The sequence below is a fragment of the Panthera uncia genome, chromosome A2 (genome assembly GCF_023721935.1).
Source record: "Panthera uncia isolate 11264 chromosome A2, Puncia_PCG_1.0, whole genome shotgun sequence".
NCBI lineage: Eukaryota > Metazoa > Chordata > Mammalia > Carnivora > Felidae > Panthera > Panthera uncia.
The window spans coordinates 20,480,959-20,501,583 of NC_064816.1; the positions used below are offsets into that span (position 1 = coordinate 20,480,959).

General features: G+C 40.1%; 1 protein-coding gene across 6 annotated transcripts in view; it reads right to left on the reverse strand.

The window, feature by feature from the left end:
• The window catches only part of SFMBT1 (Scm like with four mbt domains 1), a 130,799-nt gene that overhangs the window by 82,701 nt on the left and 27,473 nt on the right, over positions 1-20,625 (reverse strand). For 4 of the 6 annotated variants that reach the window (XM_049640696.1, XM_049640698.1, XM_049640693.1 and 1 more), the window contains one exon: positions 6,172-6,236. The exons of the other annotated variants lie outside the window; for them this stretch is intronic. The gene's annotated coding sequence lies outside the window, so the exon portion shown is untranslated. The remainder of the gene's footprint in view (positions 1-6,171; positions 6,237-20,625) is intronic. 6 annotated transcript variants of the gene reach the window in all.

The window sequence follows — 20,625 nt, forward strand, 5'->3', positions numbered from 1 at the left end:
TTTTGAAAGATGTAAAATTAAAATAAAATAAAATCTAAATAAAAAAACCAAACTCATAGATTCAGAGGATAGATTGGTGGTTGCCAGAGATGAGGGAGGCAGGGTGTGAATGGGTAAACATGCTCAAAAGGTACAAACGCCCAGTTAATGGGCAAATAAGTCCTGGGGATGTAACATACAGCATGGTGGCTATAGTTAACAATATCGCATCGTATATTTGAAGGCTGTTAAGAAAGTAGACCTTAAAAGTTACTGTCGTAAGAAAAAAAATGTGAGGTGACTGATGTTAACTAAACTTACTGTAGTCCTAATTTTGCAATATATACATATATCAAATCACTATATTGTACTCCTTGGACTAATACAATGTTATATGACAACTGTATCTCAATAAAACTGGATGGGGTGCCTGGGTGGCTCAGTCGGTTGAGCATCCGACTTTGGCTCAGGTCATGATCTCATGGCTCGTGAGTTCGAGCCCCATGTCGGGGTCTGTGCTGACAGCTCGGAGCCTGGAGTCTGCTTCGGATTCTGTGTCCCTCTCTCACTGTGACCCTCCCTTGTTCATGCTCTGTCTCTCTCTCAAGAATAAATAAAACATTAAAAAATTTTTTTTTAATTGGAGAAAAAAGGAATGCTGATGTTGATACCCATGGTTACTCTTAAAGTCAGGGACTTGGTTATTTTCTCTCTCTAGCCCAGTTCCAAATAGATACTCAATATATGTGTGCAAGAAAGAAAAAAAAGGAATAAGAACGAACTCTCAAGCTAAAAAGTAGGTGTGAGAAAGTAAAATTTATAATGCAGGTCAAGATAATGCAGAATAATAAACAGGTACAAGCAAATAGGCTGGTGGCCTCTGTAGAGACTTAGAAGAAATACTAAGGAAATTAAGTTTCAAGAATGAAATCTAGCCACTGGTATTCAGGAGTTCAAGGCACCAACTTAATCATTATATAACTAGGGGAAATGGCAAGGATCTGGTTATTGGAAACCGTACTCAACAATAAGGCTGCAGTAGTGAGTTATTGCCATACTTAAGCAATTCATTTATGTATCTCCTTTGGGGTGAAGATTAGTCCCAGAGTCTGGGTAGAAGCTAGCTCTCTTGGCAGGATCTCAGTTGGCATCCTGAGGTTGTAACTGTAGAAGCGGAGAGCTAAATGGAAATGACAAAGGCCACAGAAGGAAAAAAAGCCAATTCTCAAGATCTAAGGTGGTTACAGCTCAGTTTGTGATTTTTAAATTTTCAGATTCCCAAGTCTGAACACTGCCTTTCAAAAAAAAAAAAAAAAAAAAAATGCCAATCATTTTGCAAAACCAGGGTACCTTTCAGGAGAAACTAAGAGAAATCATAGGTATATCTGAATACCCTACAACGGGGGCGCCTGGGTGGCACAGTCGGTTAAGCGTCCGACTTCAGCCAGGTCACGATCTCGCGGTCCGTGAGTTCGAGCCCCGCGTCAGGCTCTGGGCTGATGGCTCGGAGCCTGGAGCCTGTTTCCGATTCTGTGTCTCCCTCTCTCTCTGCCCCTCCCCCGTTCATGCTCTGTCTCTCTCTGTCCCAAAAATAAATAAAAAATGTTGAAAAAAAAAAAAAAACTGAATACCCTACAACGTGAAGGGGAAAAGAACTAAACACACATTCCAGAATTCACTTCTCCCCCTTAAAAATGACCACAGCACCTTTGGACCCTTCTAGAGGGGCCGACCTGCACCTGAGGCCCACTCCTGCCTCAGTCTCTATGGTGCCATGCCTAGCCACTGTAAGCGCTCAGTCTGTGGTCTACTCAGTGAAATTAATGGGGATAGTTCTGCCATCTATTAGGTGGGATTCCAGTCTCAACTCTCAATACTTCTTATAGTCATCCTTTAACTTAAAAAGTGCCAAGAAACTAAAATAATTATTGAAAAGCATCTCAACTCTGAAAATTAAGCCCCACCCAACGTGGGACTCGAAGTCATGACCCCAAGATCAAGAGTTACATGCTCTTCCAACTGAGTTAGCTAGCCGGGCACCCCATTTTGGCAGTATTTTTTATTTGTGGCAAATCTGTTACATCTGATACATTACATAACATATTGAAGTCCACTTTAATACAAATTACTTTGAAACCTGGACTATTGTATATGTGACACAGACTAGCTGTTCTGCTGCACTGCTTTAATACCTGCTACATTCACAGCAGCTCCTTACCAAACACGTGATAACTTTAGGTGCTGGCACTAAACTTCTACACCTTCAAGGGCTAATTAGTACACAAACCTTCTCCACTCTTGCCCCCCTCCATTCACTGAGCTCTGCCCCTTTTATCCGAAGTACAGTGTATCTACTTACAGCACGCTACAAAGTTATTGTGACATTAGATTAGTGTTTAAAACAGATACACTGACAGCCAAAAGAAGAAAAACATCATCCTATCTGGGAAGAATTGTGAAAATGGAGTTAATGGCTAAGATACAAAAAGTGAAAAAAGTAATAATAGTAAAAGTACATTTACATGTATGAATTTACATCAATTTTGTAACTTTTCTTATTTATAGTTAAGATCAAAGAAAGAACAGAAAACCATTTCATAACAATAAAGCAGAATAAGAGACAGCAACATCATAAATCAAACCTGTAAAAAAAAAAAAAGAAGCAAGCAATTACTATATGCTCATTACAAAATACTATGCTGGAAAAAAAATTGGTCGAGATTGTAATTTGCTCTTATAAAGCAATAATTCACCATACACACAGTCTTTGCCTACAAATGAAGAAGCCAAGAAGGATACTCTTATACAGAGTTTCCAACAGAAGGGTCTGTTCATAAGACATTTATGCAGAGAGAAGAGAAAAACCTTCAACTTGCTTATCAGTTGCAACTGTTTGTCTACCAATTCAACTGGGTAGTGGTGCATTAGAAAAAATACCTGCCACAAACGACTTGCTAAGAGTCACTGCATTTTGTAATTAAAGAGATCATACACAACTATACCACTGGGTAACAGAATAGAAGAGAAGGAGATGTTTCTTTTAACAAAAGTAATCCAACTAATAAATGATGAGGGAATAACAGAGCCTCTAATAAAATCAATTAATGGATCTAAGTGTTGACCATCAGTAACAGCTCACATCAATCACAAAACAAAAGACAACCTGAAACATTACGTATCCCCTGATGGAAGAATACAACACCAACTATGAAAAAGTCTTGGGGGGGGTGGGGTGGGAAATCAAACCAGAATTGGATGGATGGTGCTTCTAGATCCAAGAGAGAGGTCAGAGGAACAGGACAAACATCACCATTTACTTCAACTTTTACCATTTACCTCAACTTTTACTTCACACCATACATAAAAACTCAAAATGAATCATAAACCTAAATGTAAGAGCCAAAATTACAAAAGAAAAAAAAAGAGAGAGCTAAAATTATAAAACACCTAAAAAAAAATAGGAGAAAATCTTTTGACCTGGATTGGTGAACATTTTTTTTTTATTTTTAAAGAGAATTTTATTTTAAGTAGGCTCCACACCCAATGTGGGGCTTGAACTCACGACCCCAAGATCCAGAGGAGTATGCTCTACTGACTGAGTCAGCCAGGTGCCCCCAAAGATTTTTTTTTAGATATGACCCCCAAAAGGCAGAAATAATAAAGAAAATATAACAAACTGGGATTGCATCAAAGTTTAAAACATTTTGCTATTCAAAGATTTCTTTAAGAAAAAGAAAAGAGGGGCGCCTGGGTGGCTCAGTCGGTTAGGCGGCCGACTTCGGCTCAGGTCATGATCTCGCGGTGAGTTCGGGCCCTGCGTCGGGCTCTGTGCTGACAGCTCAGAGCCTGGAGCCTGTTTCAGATTCTGTGTCTCCCTCTCTCTGACCGTCCCCTGTTCATGCTCTGTCTCTCCCTGTCTCAAAAATAAATAAAACGTTAAAAAAAAATTTTTTTTTAAAAAAGGAAAAGAAAAGATATGGGGCACCTGAGTGGTTCAGTTGATTTGGCACCTGCCTCTTGATGTCAGCTCAAGTCATGATCTCACTCACGGTTCATTGCGTTTGAGCCCCGCGTCAGGCTCCTTACTGGCAGTGTGGAGCCTGCTTGGGATTTTCTCACCTCACTCTCCCCCTCTCTGCCCCTCCCCCACTCACTCTCTCTCAAAATGAATAAAGTTAAAAAATAATAATAATAGAATAAAATATTAACCATTAAAAAAGTCACAAACTGGGTGGAAAATGTGCAAAACATTTATCTGCCAATAAATGATTTGTATATAAAAGCTCTCTTACAACTCAATAAACAATCCAATTTTTTTAAACAGGCAAAAAATGTGAATAGAGACTTTAACAAAGAAGATGTATGAATGGCAAAGAAACATAGGAAAAGACACTTCATTAGTCATTAAGGAAAATTAAAACCTCAACGAAATATTATTACATACCAACGATAATGGCTAAAATGAATGACTAGCAATACCAAGAGTTAACAAGGATGTAAAGAGACTGCAGCTCTCACACAATGCTGGTGCCTTGAGCTCACAGTTCGTGAGTTCAAGCCCCACATCGGGCTCCACACTGACAGTGCGTGGAGCCTGCTTCTGATTCTCTTTCTCCCTCTCTCTCTGCTCCTTCCCTGCTGGCACTTGCTCTCTCAAAATAAATAAAACTTAAAAAACAAAACAAAACCATAACCATAAAAAACATTTACACAAGTGCTCACTGCTATGAACTGGAAACAGCCCAAATGGCCACCTATTAGTGAAGACATACACAACAGAATAATCCTCAGCAATAAAATGAACTACTGATACTTGCAGTAACAGGGATAAATTTCAAAAACATCATACTAAATGAAATATGCCAGACATAAAAGACTACATACTGTATGATTCTATTTATATGAAATCTGTACAAAAAGCAAAACTGTAGAGAAAAATGCCATCAGTGGTTGCCTGAGGCCAGGGCATAAGCAGGGGTTATTGGTAATGGTCACAAGATCATTTGGGGAGGTGATGGAACTATTCTAAAACTAAACTGTGGTGATAGTTGTGTGACTGTATCAATTTATTACGCTCAATTTAATTAATAATATCAACATGGGGAAAGGGGTTCTATAACACCTAAACAAGTGCGTATATATATATGTACGTGTATGTGTATGTATGTATGTATGTACGTATGTATTTATCAACGTTCCAGAAACCTCAATTTTTCCAAATCCTCTGGTCATCCTGAGCAGAGAATCTCTCACTTTCAAACATTTTGAATCCAACAGAAAGTGGCTGGCAGCTCACATTCCCCATGCTCTCACCAATGAGTCGCTCTTCATTTCTAACACAGAAACCACACTACTGTTCTAGCTAAGGAAAGAAATGAGTGGAGAAAAGAAGATCACCACCTGTTTTAAGCTTTGTTTTCTGTGTCACTGTCCAGTTTATTCTTTGAAAGTTTCAAATATTAATTGCACTGTATACTGTGTTATTTCTGAATTATAACAAAGGTAAGAAAATTATTATTTCAAATTAACTCCACATTCAGTAGTTAGGAAGTATTCTCTCCTGTTTAATTGCATACAGTAAGTGCTCATTTAAGTGAAATGCCCTGCACAGAGTAAGTGGGGCAAAAACCGATGCCTGTCCTGAGGGCCCTAAACCCCACAGTCCAAGACCGCTGCCTGCGACCCAAAGCCCTATAGCCATGGGGCTGATGAGCCCACAACTCTGGACCTAGTCAGCACCAGCTTGCTAAGCCTGGAGCAAAAATTCTCAAAACAGCCTCCTCTTTTCCCCAAGATGCAGGTTATTAAGCACAAAAACAATAAGAAAATAAAATAAGTCGAGTTTAATTTAATCAGAATTATTATTTATACATAGATTTCCAGTAGCTGGTTGTTTGTGTGTTTTGAGTCTTTGCCCAAAATATTTTACAAAAATATATTACATTTTCATTCCAAAAACAGAGCTATTCTTTTTATATCTTAGTTTCAAAAGAGAAAAACCTCTATAGGTTCTGCATAACAGCCAATACCACAAATCAAATTGCAATCTTCATACAGAAAAGAACTTAAAATAGTGACAATACCAACTGGATATTAATACTATTAAAAAAGATTAACTGATTTTTACATGTGATAAAGGATGTTATAATTTTAAAAAGTCATAAGTTTAGAGATAAATACTGAATTACTTACGAAGTAATGTAATACTCAAGATTTGCCGCAAAATGATGCAGTGAAGGAGGCAAAACTGTGTGTACCTGTCAGAGAGGAAAGTATAGATAAAATGAGCCAGCCACATGTTGCTAACTGTGGAAACCCAGTAATGGGATTTTCTGATTCTGTGTATTGAATACTGCCATAATAAAAAGTAAACCATGAAGTAAAATTACACTGATAAATCAGCCTTCTCAGAAGTTACAACAAAGAAGCAGCAGCATGACCATTAATTGTTTTAAACACAGAAATAAAAAGGATGCATAGTAAGTGACATTGTGATATTCACGGTGCTATTACTCTACTGGAGAGACTGCTGCATTTTGAGGAGTGAGACGGGTGGTTCCCAAGACTAACATCCAAAACACAGTTTGTATTTTAGAGGTCTTTCTGGAAAATCAATGCTATTTAACAAGTATGTATTGACTAAAAGATCATCGCTGTTACCTGGCTATTTCCAATTTCTGACCATTCTTTTATTCAAACATGTATTCTTTCAACAATGAATTTGTTGAAGCTAGAAAAGTAAGAGGAAAAAAACTGGTCTATCATTGGAAACTCATCTTCTGAAGTTATAAACATGGGATTTTAACTAAAAAAGAAGCAACTGCTAGGTCACATTTAGTTAATGGAACAGAAATTTATGGTTCCTCCTGTTTTATGTTCTCACAGCATGGACATTTTCCTTCATAGTACTCAGGGGCATTTCTTTCTACTTCTTTTTAATGAATTGCTTTTAATGACTTAGGTAGTTTTATCCTGATTTTCACTTTCTTTAACTCTTTATGTTTATTTTTGAGAGAGAGAGAGAGAGAGAGCGAGTGCATGTGTGCATAGGGGAAGGGCAGAGAGAGAGGGAGACAGAGGATCTGAATCGGGTTCTGTGAGATCATGAACTGAGCCTGAGTTGGAGGTTTAAATGACGGAGCCACCAAGGCGCCCCCTGATTTTCATTTTTACTTATGGTAGGTAATCAAGTGGCAAATTCCTGAGATTTTGAGACAAACTTCTTTATCTCTCACGTACATGGATCTTAAGCCACTCAAGCCTTGAGTAGCATAATCATTCACTTGTACCACCTTGAACCTCCAACTTGACCTCAGCCACTACATGCATCTGCTAAGCTGAAGTGATCCATCCCTGATACCAAAATGGGTCAAAGGGAGGGACAAAAGGGGTCGCAACTATCTCAGTTTCTTGACAAGGTACTCACAGTGCAAAAGTATTCATCTTTTGCTGAGGCAAAAGGACAGTTAAGTCAGATGTGCTGTGACTTAACAAAATGCAGTATTAGTACAGAGTAATACCTTTTTTCAGTGCAAATTCAGATTTTTTTGTGTGTTTCTGTTTTTAAATTCTTCGGAGTGGGGTTAAAAGTAGTCAGATCACTTTCCTTATCAAATAGAAAAAAACATACTGAATATGGTCCCTATACTTTGAGGGCTTGGACGTCAGTTGAGAAAAACCTAAAAGCACAAAAGAGGGCAAATGAGGACTACTAAATGCTCAGGAGAGACTGTACGTATGACGGGAGTAAAGTACAGGGAGGCTGTGGTTTAAAAGCCAGGTCCAGGATGAGAATGTAATTTTGAAAAACAGGGAAGATGAACACCGTTCCGGGCAAAGGGTAAGAGCAAAGGCACAGAGATGGGAAGTGCAATGTGTGTCTCAGACACAGCAACTTGACCAGTTTGGTTTGGGTTGAGGACTTCAAGACAAGAAAGAGGGTAAGACTGGAAAGTTAGGTTGGACTCCAATCTGAAGGAAATACGGGCACACTCAAGGTTTGTGAACAGGGCTAAGTGACCTGAAAGTAAGTGGTAGCATGCACCCAGAGAGACAGGCAGTGATGCTCAGGACAGAGAGGAAGAGCCTGGAAGCTGGTTCAGGGGGTGCTTCCTTAGTAATTCTAAAAAGACCAGAAATATGAGAAAAGGAAGTGACAAGAAAAAAATACCTCATTTTTTTTAATGTTTATTTATTTTCGAGAGAAAGAGAGAGAGTATGAGCAAGGGTGGGGCAGAGAGAGGGAGACACAGAATCTGAAGAAGGCTCCAGGTTCTGAGCTGTCAGCACACAGCCCAATGCAGGGCTCGAACTAACTGACAGCAAGACCATGACCTGAGCTGAAGTCGGATGCTTACCCAACTGAGACACCAGAAATACTTCATTTTCGTAACACATCTACAATTCACAAAGGACTTTTGCTTAAATGATCTCATTTTACCCTCAGAACAATTTGTAGTGGAACATGTGTCATTTCACATATAAGAATCATTGCTCGGGGCATTTCCTTTGGTGACTGTCACTCCATGTTTCTGTGACTACTTATCTCTTAGCCACTAGACTGTAAGCTCGATGAGGATACTGCAGGGACCATGTACATTTCTGTTTGCCCCGGTATGCCTGTAGCCTTGCAAAGGGCCCCACTCGGTCCCTTTGTGCCTGCCTCCAGTAGATCTTCATTACATATGTGATAGATGAGGCAGCAAGTGAAGAGCGTATTTCTTTTTCTACTCTTGTTCCAACGGCACGAAAATGCTTTTTCAACCAAAAATGTTTTTTATTTTGTTCTGCTTTTTTTTTTTAATGTTTTATTTATTTTTGAGAGAGAGGGAGAGAGGGAGCATGAGAGGCGGAGGGGCAGAGAGAGAAGGAGACACAGAATCCAAAGCAGGCTCCAGGCTCTGAGCTGACAGCACAGAGACCGACGTGGGGCTCAAACTCACAAACCGTGAGTTCATGACCGGAGCCGAAGTCGATGCTTAACTGACTGAGCCACCCAGGTGCCCCTGTTCTGCTTTGTTTTAAATGACTGTTCTGACAATAAAAAGGCTTTGACAATTACAATACTTTTTCCCTTAAGTACCTCTTACAATACCTCTTTTTCCCTTCAGAAGGGAAAAGAAAAAACTGCACAAAAGTAAAGCAGGTTCTCCCACCTTCACAGAAGTTACCAGAAAGTCACTCTGAGTGATATATTACTAAGAATACAAAAAAGGTTAACATTTGGTATTTTTTCAAAAATTTTCTATTTTCTTGCAGAATGGACTGGATACTAAGAAAAATAACTATGTACATGAGCACTGACAGAGCTGAGGTGAGAAACCCTGGCCTAGAACATTTGTGGCAGAAAGCAAGAAAATGCTCCAGAGAATAATGGAAAGTGTGCTTGAGAGGGCTCCCACCGGCCAAATCTGGGATGATTTACACATCAATATAAGCAATGAGGATAGCAAGATTATACTTCACTGAAAAGAACAGAAAAAATGAGTCCATACTGATATAAATTTATGATAAATTAATTGAAAGACTGATGAGGAATGGGATAGTTTCAAAATACCCACAAAATACTAATTATAAAAATACTAATTGCCAATAAGATATGAGACACAGCATCATTTCTGTGATATTCCTGCCAAAAATTCATAACCTGAGTTTATTTTTTTTTAATGTTTATTTATTTTTGAGAGAGACTGCAAGCAGGGGAGGGGCAGAGAGAGAGAGGAAGACAGAGAATCCCAAGCAGGCTCCGTGCTGCCAGCATGGACATGGGGCTTGAACCCACAAACCATGAGATCATGACCTGAGCTGAAATCAAGAGTTGGATGCTTAACCAACTGAGCCACCCAGGTGCTTCTCTGTTTTTTTTTTTTGTTGTTGTTGTTTATTTACCTTGAGAGAGACAGAGACAGTGTGAGCGGGGGAAGGGCAGAGACAGAGGGAGAGAGAGAGAAAATCCCAAGCAGGCTCTGCACTGCCCGACACAGGGCTTGAATTCATGGAAACCATGACCAACCATGAAATCATGACCTATGCCTAAACCAACAAGAGATGGATGCTTAACTGACTGAGCCAACCAGGCACCCCATATATGTATATATGAAGATTATATTTATTACTTTCAGTTTGGAGAGATACTAATTATTTTTAAAATACTTAACAATTTTTGAAACAGTAAAAAGCAGAGAAAAGTTTATGTACAGTACAGAAATCTTCCCTACCTCTCCAACCTTCAGCAGTAGGTTGTAGGTTTGGCATATGTAGATAAATATATGTGGTTAAAAAAAAAAATACACATATTCTCTCCAACAGAGGAAAGAATTCTTCCTACAAAGGATTCTCTTTGTATGAAGAGTACTCAGTGAGTCTCACATCTGATTACTAGGGAAGTAATGTGAAATAGTGTTGCATAATAAAAAACAGGCTTTACACATAGTAATTCCGACTTCAAACTCCAGTTCATCACATACAAATTCATGACCTTGGAAGATTTTTCACTGTCTGGGTCTCAATGTTCCAGGCTATAAAGTGGGAATGCCACCTTTTCGTAGAGTGGCTCTGAGGAGGAAATGAGATGGCATGTTTGAGAGTGCCTTCCCGGTTAATAGCACTCAAAACTAGTTAGTTCTCTCCTGCTCCAAGCAACTGATTCACAGCTGTGTCTAACTGGTAAGGTGGCATCTTGGTAAACCTGAGAAGTACGCTTACTAACACCAAACAACTTTTCAGGCTAAAGGGATACAAAAGATCCCTTTGTTACAATACTCTTGCTTTAAAGATAGGAAATAAGACCCTGGACTCCTGCTATGCAGAGACGAACCACCTCCCATCACAGAGAAACCAGCACTGGCTTAGAGCTCTGATCACTTGCACATGCTCTCATTTCATCTTCACAAAACTCAGACACAAGCATTATCATAATTGAACAGGCGAGGAAACCAAGGCTCAAGCAAGACTGAGAAACTTATTTAGAATCCTGACTCCAAAATTCACGAATTTCCCACTATATGCCATCTCTGTTGTTTCCAAACATGACTAAGAAAGACACAACATGCAGGGATGCCTGGGTGGCTCAGTCGGTTAAGCATCCAACTTCAGCTCAGGTCATGATCTCCCGGTTTGTGAGTTCGAGCCCCACGTCGGGTTCTGTGCTGACAGCTCAGAGCCTGGAGCCTGCTTCTGATTCTGTGTCTCCCTCTCTCTCTGCCCCTTCCCCACTAATGCTCTATCTCTGTCTCAGAAATAAATAAACGTAAAAAAAAAAAATTAAAAAAAAAGAAAAAGAAAGACACCACATGTATAGGTTTAAAAGCTTTTCTGGGGGCACCTGGGCGGCTCAGTTGGTTAAGTGTCTGACTCTCGATTTAAGCTCAGATCATGATCTCATGGTTGTGAGGTTGAGCCCTGCATCTTGCTTCACACTGAGTGGGGGGCCTACTTGGTATTCATTCTCCCTCCCTCTCTCTCTCTCTCTCTCTCTCTCTCTCTCTCTCTCTCTCTCCCTCCCTCAGCCCCTCCCCCACCTATCCTCTCAATCTCTAAACAAACAAAAAACAAACAAATAAAAGCTTTTCTGTGCCCTAGACACTCAAGCTATTAGTCCTTTACTCCCATGTTCCCAAAATGTTATCACTATAAAACAGAAATTACTTAACCCCTAAATCTATCAATATTCTCAGCAATTTACAATATTCACTCTCCTATCGTAGACTTGTTTACTGAAAATCAGCAACAGTGCTAATAAATAAGGTAAATTTCTTAAAATGTCTTCCTACCTTTGTATGTTCTCTTATTCCCACCTTTTTTTTTAAGTTTATTTATTTATTTTGAAAGAGAGAAAGCAGTAAGAGGCACAGAAAGAGTGAGAGAAAGAATCCCAAGCAGGCTCTACACTGTCTGCACGGAACCCGTCATGGGGCTCAAATTCACAAACCATGAGATCATGACCTGAGCCGAAATCAAGAGTCGAATGCTTAACCAACTGAGCCACCCAGGTGCCTCTATTCCCACCTTTTTATAAGTTTATTTATTTCTTTTAGTAAGCTCTACACCCAATGTGGGGTTCAAATTCACAACCCAGAGATCAAGAGTCACATTGCTTCTCCGATGGAGCCACTCAGGCGTCCCTACAGCAAGGTTCTTAAGCTGGAGTCCTAGGATCTACAAAGAGAACTCAGGGGTCCGAGAATATTAACAAGAGGAAGTTGTGACACCTGTTTTCATTAACCTCCAACTAAAGTTAAGATTGCCCTCAGGGGCACCAAAGATTGCCTTCAAACATGAGTGTAGGCAACAAATCACAGCAACATTCACAGTAACTGTAACTCTGTCACCACTGAAAGAACAGATATTTTCATATCATGTTACAGGTGTTACAGATCTATGTAACTAACTGCCTTTGTGATCCTATATATTTCATTTGTTTAAAACCTGAGAACAGGTCTATACACTTCACTAGCTTACCAAAGGGGTTCATAAATATCAAAAAGCTTAAGAACCCTTGGTTTTGAACAACAAAGTTGATAACTGATGAGAATTTGAGAGAATACAGGAAAAAAAGTTTGGTGCCGGATAATATAATCCTCCATTCTGTGAGTAAATTTGGCTTTTAAACACAACATGAGTTTCATTCAACAAATATTTTCTGGTTTCTATACTGTGCTCTGTTGTGTAGCCACTATAGACATAAACATTATCCCTTTGCTTCAACTAGTGGAAGAGAAAACAGAAGCAAGTAACAAGGTAGAATAACTTAAATACTAAAAGAGAAGGACAATAGAAACCTTTGAGCTCAAACAATGGATTCTCTCATTGTGGTCAAGCAAACAAGCAGGGCACATCTGGGAAAGGGAGAAGAATCAGAAAACTATTCTAGCTCTCAGTTGCTCCTACAGCCTGGAGTGCAGGGGGAGAAGGCAAAGGGAGACAGATATCAAGAGGGAACAGCTAGGCAGTGAATGCACACTGCTTCCTGTCTGTCCAGCCAGGGGAAAACAGCTCATGGGTCCTGATTCAACCCTGTGTTGAGCTGGGCTGGTAGGCCCTTTCTATTCCTTTTTTTTTTTTTTTTTTTTTTTTTTTTAGTGTTTATTTATTTTTGAGAGAGAGAGGGAGAGACAGAGTATGAGCAGAGGAGTGGCATAGAGAGAGGGAGACACAGAATCCAAAGCAGGCTCCAGGCTCTGAGCTGTCAGCACAGAGCCCGATGCGGGGCTCGATCTCACCGCGAGATCGTGACCTGAGCCACCCAGGCGCCCCTGGCCCTTTCTATTCCTAAGATGCTTTAGGGAAAGGAAATTATACAGGAATTTGCTTAATTTTCTTTACACAAAGTAAATAGGAAAAATACACATGGGGGCACATGGAGTCATGTTTCAAAGTAAGGTGACATTCCCTTAATTTGTCAAACAAAATATAGTATGTCTGCCTAATGACATTTTATTTATAGCATAGTATTTGTTTTACAGTAGCTGACTCTGAAAGTGGCAAAAGGGCCTCTGTCAATATGTATAGAACCTAACTCATAAAACAAGATGTTTAAATACAGAATGTGCTCAAAGTTTCCCCTACTGAAATTTAATCCCATAATATTTTCTATATCCTATCAACAAAGGACACCAAGTAAAAGATAAAACTATCCTAGGCAAAGACCACTAACCTTATAACATCCATTTCATATCTTTAGAACTGTCTCCCAGTATTTACCAACACAATTAGAAACCAACATGTTTACAAGGTTTTTTTTTTTTTTTAATGTTTATGTATTTTTGAGAGAGAGAGAGAGAGAGAGAGAGAGCGCACAAGCAGGGGAGGGACAGAGAGAAAGAGAGGGAGACACAGAATCTGAAGCAGTCTCCGGGGTCTGAGCTGTCAGCACACAGCCTGATGCAGGGCTCAAGCTTGTGAACCGCAAGATCATGACCTGAGTTGAGCCAAAGTCGGACGCTTAACCAAGTGAGCCACCCAGGTGCCCCTGTTTACAATGTTTTCTTGACCATTCTCACAATTTACCTGTGACCACTACTGAGCATCTCCTTTGTTCCTGGCACTACCCCGGGGATAGCCAAGCAAGTTACAAAGCTCAGTCTTGTCCTGCCCTAAAGGATTTTACAATTAGGGACAGAACCACTGGGAGAATCTTTGAAATGCAAGGCATTAGAAAAAGCTGCACAGAGAAAAGAGCATTAACTGTGAGCCAAGATAGCTGCAAACAGCTTATCAAAATCAAAGCATGAGCTTCACCTTGAAGGGTGGAAAAAACCTTGGAAAGCCAGAGGAAAGGGTAGAAGACATTCCCAACAGAGCAAGCAGCATGCAAAAGCCAGAAAAGTAACATGAGGCTGGCATCAGCTGGCAGGGGTGGGAGGCGTGGGGTGGGGGGGTATATGCTTGCATGTAAGGTGGCGGGAGAAATCAGTCTCCTGGTATACAGAATAACAAGGCCACAAAGAAGAGTGTATGTAACATGCGAAAGCTGTATACTCCAAAAAGGTACTGACGAGGAAGGACTTGAGGAGTACCACATTTTAATCTGTCACCTGACATACACACAATTATAGGACACTTAGGACTAGAGGCAGACCAGCAGGAAGGTACTGACTAGCCCAGGCATGAGCTCTTGGCGCAGAGAAGCAGGCCTCAGAATGGCAAGGAAAAGACAGCTTGAGAGACATTTCAAAGTAGGAGATAAGAGAAAAATCAAAGAGGATTCCCAGTCGTATCACGGCAAAGGCCAAACAGCGAAGAAGAACTGAGATTTGGGAGTGGGGCATGGGCAAGGACTCTGGTGTGCTCCACTGGGACACTATCCAGATGAAGCATCCCAGAAGCAGTTGATGGCAGGAGACAGAGTGTGAGGCTGAGCTGCAGGTGGACGAGTCCATCGGCACAGCACAGGTGGCTGGATATCAAAATCTCCAGGAGTGACCACAGAATGAAGAAAAGGAGGTGAAATAAGGGCAGGGAGGGGTGAGAAATTAACACTTTGTCAGCCACTGGATGACTCACTTTGTATACACTACACAGAGAAACCAAGAGGTAAGAAGAAGACTTCTTGTCCCCAAGAGTGAGCCACCGACAAAGCCAAGTAGAAAGAAGTTCAAGGGAGAACGAAGACTGAGAAAAGGGCGCTGGTCTTGCCAAAGTGAAGACCGCTGGCAACCTCCCCTCCAGGAGGCTCTCCAAGGGCTGCCACAGGCAGGGGCTGTGATGCAGGTGGCTGAGGAGAGAGTGGGTAAATACAAAGTGAATTCAATGAAGGGCAGGTAAGTGTAAATTCAGATATCTGGGCAGCAAGTGAACAAGACTTAATTGCCACTGAAAAAGGACAGCATGCTGTGCAGTTCTCACAATGCTTTGTTTATCTTAGTGACCAGGAAAACACTGACCAATAAGCGCAAAGGTCAAGAGTTAGGGCCCACACTTCTTATTATTCGAGGTGCTCAAACTAAAGGAAAGTGACAACCACATTTTCATTTTTGCAAGTTCAAGCCCATGACCGACAAATAGAGTTCAGCTATCAATATAATAAATTAACATATACTTATTAGAACATATTCCACCTGCTTTACTGTTGGAAAACAGTCTCTCAAAATGGAGTGCTGGGCTGCCTGGGTGGCTCAGTCGGTTAAGCATCCAACTTTGGCTCAAGTCATGATCTCACGGTTCATGAGTTCAAGTCCCACATCAGGCTCTGTGCTGGCAGCTCAGAGCCTGGAGTCTGCTTCTGATTCTGTGTCTCCCTCTCTCTCTGCCCCTCCCCCACTCACACTCTGTCTCTCTCTCTCTCAAAAATAAATGTGACAAAAAAAATTTTTTAAATGGAGTGCTAAAGAGACTAATACAAAAACACAGAGACTGTTATGCTATTAAGAAATTAAATATTTTATACTAACTTTCCCAAAACTGAAATCATGTTATTATAAATAAAACATCCAAAAGACTAATCAAAATCATCCAGAAACTTGCTGGGATGCCTGGCTGGTTCAGTCGGTGGAGCATGCAACTCTTGATCTCGGGATTGTAAATTTGAGCCCCATGTTGAGTATAGAGACTACTTAAAAATATTAAAAAAAAAAATCTAGAAACTTGCTCTAGGATTTGATTATAATGTTAGCAAAAACACCCACCGGTTCGATGGAAAATCTTTCTCCATCTGCTCTCAGTACGGAGTCTTAAGTGGATATAGTCTGACCCCTTCACAAAAAGTGCTAAGTTATAACTCATGCGTTAGTGTGTACTCAAAATAATAAATTCATTTCTTCAATCCTTTACCTACAGAGTAAATCCTTCTAACAGAGGGAATCATAAGTAACAGTTAAACCAAGAATGGGCAGAATATGGCATCATGAGTACCACTCTCGACATTCGTGGCTGAGTTGTTCAGAGCCAGCCAGAGGCAAGCATTCTGCTAAGTTCACCTTTCTATCCACCACTGTTTCAAAATTTCATAATACTGAACACAATGCAAGAACTATGCCACCAGATAAACAAATTCCAGATAACAGGTTCCTTGCAGATTCTGGAGCTAACTGGAACTATAACAGACATTCACCATCCTTAATGAGTCATGAACTCAGGATGCAAACCTCACCGGTTACAAAACATGATCTGACACCATCTTACCTTACATAAAAGAAGAGATGTTTTCTTAAAGACGTGTTAACGATTTTCAACAAAAGAATGGGTAAAAAATGATGAACTGATGACCATTTCCCTCTGCCTTTTATCAGAAACATTTTTACAAATTTCTGTTGCAGAAAATACATTTTGGGGTGCCTGGGTGGCTCAGTCAGTTAAGCATCCGACTTCAGCTCAGGTCACGATCTCACGGTCCATGAGTTCGAGCCCCGCGTCGGGCTATGGGCTGACAGCTCAGAGCCTGGAGCCTGTTTCAGATTCTGTGTCTCCCTCTCTCTGACCCTCCCCCGTTCATGCTCTGTCTCTCTCTGTCTCAAAAATAAATAAACATTAAAAAAAATAATAAAAAAAAAATCATAATCTTTACACTTAAACTTTTTCCAAATGGATTTCCTCATCTTCTATCATTTCCTCTTAGATATTTTACTGCACATTCTAAAGCCCCAATTCAGGAAAGAATACAGACCACTTTGCAGAAAGTTTTTAGAACCACACTACCCAATGAATCATTTAACAATAAATAAAAAAATCCACCTAAGAGTTGTCACGGGCAACAGGTATTCCTTGGTAAAAAGTTCTGAAGAAAAACAGCACATCTAGTCCTACCTTGTAACTGTACAGCCATTTACAACATTCTTTATTTGCAAATCACAAAATCAGATGTCCTAAGCCTGACAGGGGTGTCCTAGGCTCTCTTGGGACTGGACTCTTGAGAGCAGACACGCCTTCACTGAGTGTTGATGGAGTGAATAAATCAACAGACACAGCTGGCATCAACTTCAATACAGCAGAGAGAAATCATGAAGTGGAAGGGCCCCCAAAACGAAAACGTAACACAACCTCATCTTGGGGGGCCTGGCTGGCTCACCTCGTAGAACGTGAGACTCCTGATTTTGGGGTGGGGAGTTCCAGCCCCACACTGGGTATGGAGTTTACTTAAAAAAAAAAAAAAAATTTTTTTAAATAAAGCAACCTCACCTCAATAATCATTTAAAATGCCAAAATCATCTTGGAGTCATATAAAAACCAAGAGACCTCCATCTACTCATTTTCTAGTCAATTGTTAACTACTGGCATATCTAATGACTGTGTAATGATATCTCACTGTGTTTTTTCTTCTTTGTGCGCAATCTGTTTTTTTTTTCTTCGCATTTCACTGTGTTTTAATATCTATTCCCTCAATTAAAGCCACAAGTATGGCTGTAAACAAAAAGAGAGAGACAGACAGGCAGAAACAAATATCAGCAAAGATATAGAGAAACTACAACTCTCACATATTGCTAGTGGGAATGTAAAATGACACAGCCACCTTGGAAAAAGTCTGGCAATTTCTAAAAAAGTTATGACTTGGCAATTCTACTCCTAGATACCTATCCAAGAAAATATTACACACAAAACTTGTACATAACAGCATTATTTATAACACCAAAAAGTGGAAACAACCAGAATGTCTATCAATTGATGAATGGACACATAAAATATATCCATACAGTAGAATATTGTCTAGCAATAAAAAGAGATAAAACACTGATACATGCTACAACATGGATGGACCTCAAAAACTTCATGCTAAATTAAAGAAGCCAATAACAAAAATTCATGTCTATCATTTATACAAAATGTCAAGAATAGGCAAATCTAGGTGCACCTGGGTGGCACAGTCGGTGAAACCTCCGACTTCGGCTCAGGTCATGATGTCACAGTCTGTGAGTTCAAGCCCTACGTCAGGCTCTGTGCTGACAGCTCAAGCCTGGAGCGTGCTTCAGATTCTGTGTTCCTTCTCTCTCTGCCCTTCCCCCACTTGTGCTCTGTCTCTCTCAGTCTCTCAAAAATAAACAAATGTAAAAAAAAAAAAAAAAAAGAATAGGCAAATCTAAAGAGACAAAAAGTAGAGATCGCCTCGGGCTGAGGAAGGAGGGGGACAGGGACAGGAGGTAACCACTAATGTGTACAAAGTTTCTTTCTGGAATAATGAAAATGTTGTAAAATTAGATTACAATGATAGTGGCACACCGTAAATATACGAAAAACCAATGAATTGTGTAAGCAGGTGAACTTTATGATATGTAAATCATATCTCAATAAAACTATTTTTAAAATAAGAGAAAAAATAAAGTCTACAATTGTCTTTTAATTTTCTGCCTCAGATGGTAAGGTATGCAGTAGGGAAGATTTATTTCATCAAAACCAATATAAGTTTTTCTCTTAGACTACTGTCTTTTTTAGTATCATACTTTAGCAGCAAAAGAAAATTTAGAGCATTCTAAGATACAGAACATAGTCATTAATAAATTAAAGGACAATGGAAGAGGGGCGCCTGGGTGGCTCAGTCGGTTAAGCATCTGACTTCAGCTCAGGTCATGATCTCACAGTCCGTGAGTTCAAGCTCTGCGTCGGGCTCTGTGCTGACAGCTCAGAGCCCGGAGCCTGCTTCAGATTCTGTGTCTCCCTTTCTCTCTGCCCCTCCCCTGCTCATGCTCTCTCTCTGTCTCAAAAATAAATAAAAACATTAAAAAAAATTTTTTTTAAAGGACAATCAAAGAAAAAGTACTAGAACTCTTTTTTTTTTTTTTGGCTTAGTAATTTAGAATTTACTTTTGTAAAAGCAAGTTGACAAATATTAAAATGTTAGCTGACTCAGTGCATTTCTGTTCATTCAAAGATCAAACTCAGTTACTGCTTTTCTACAACTAGCCACAGGAGTTACAAGGGCACTCCTAAACTTGTAATGTAAACTGAGAAAAATCTGCTTAAAACATAATGCCAAGAGGCGCACCTGGGTGCCTTAGTCAGTTAAGCATCTGACTCCTGATTTCAGCTCAGGTCATGATCTCACACTTTGTGAAATCAAGCCCTGCACTGAGCTCTGCAGTGCAGAGTCCGCTTGCTATTCTCTCTCTTCCTCTCTCTGAGCCACCCCCCCCAGCTCCCTCCCCTACACATACACACACACACACACACACACACACACACACACACACGCCTGTTCTCTCTCTCTCTCCCTCTCTCAAAATAAATAAACTTTTAAAAAAATGATTTAAAAAAACAATGCCAAGAAGAAGAAAATATAAAATCCAAGTGTTTTATGCCTAAATTCATTACAATGCCTCTAAAATAACAAAGCATTAATGTGGGATTATCTGTAAATGGGGGTACATCATATTACTATCTCTTCATTTGTGTATGTTTAAAACGTCCCATAATAGGAGCACGTGGGTGGCTCAGTCAGCTAAGCAGCCGACTTTAGCTCAGGTCATCTCATGGTTCATGAGTTCAAGCCCCACATTGGGCTCCGCGCTGACAGTGCAGAGCCTGCTTGGGATTCTTTCTCTCCCTCTTTCTCTACCCCTCCCCCATTCGCTCTCTTTCTCTCTCAAAATAAATGAATAAACTTAAAAAACATAAAATGAAATAAAATGTCCCATAATAAAAAAAAGTCCCAAAATAAAAAGTTAAATAAATAAAAGCAAATGCCTCTAAGAAGTCAAAAGTAAGTGTCTCTGGGTCACAGATATTTTCCTGGCTCAAGTGCACTCTCTTGCCACTTGGAGATTTAATTTAAATGAATTGACGACAGGTTCTAAAGGTGTTTTCATAAGACATCAACTCCTTGGGAACACATGAGGACACAGGAAAGCAGGACTGCCCTGCCACCCGCTCTGGGTCACAGCCTCCCAGCCCCTGCATTGTCAGCCCAGCACCTTCCTACAGAGTTTCCAATAACCACGGTTCCAAACCAGACCAACTTCAGGGTAGGAATAAAACCATTTGAAGGGAGAAAGTAGGGGAAGCATGCAGAAGAAGAAAATAAGTGTTTTTTGCTTAAATTCAAATAGAACATTTTTCTCACAGAATTTTGATGCGGTAATAGTTCTAACATGGTGTTTCAAATTCAGAAAAGGACATTCAGAAGACTAAACAGGCAAACACACCAGAGGCCAGAGTCCCTCCCACCCCTCAGTACAGTCCTTCCTCGCAAGGATTCCATCTCTATAGCATTCAATAAAATGC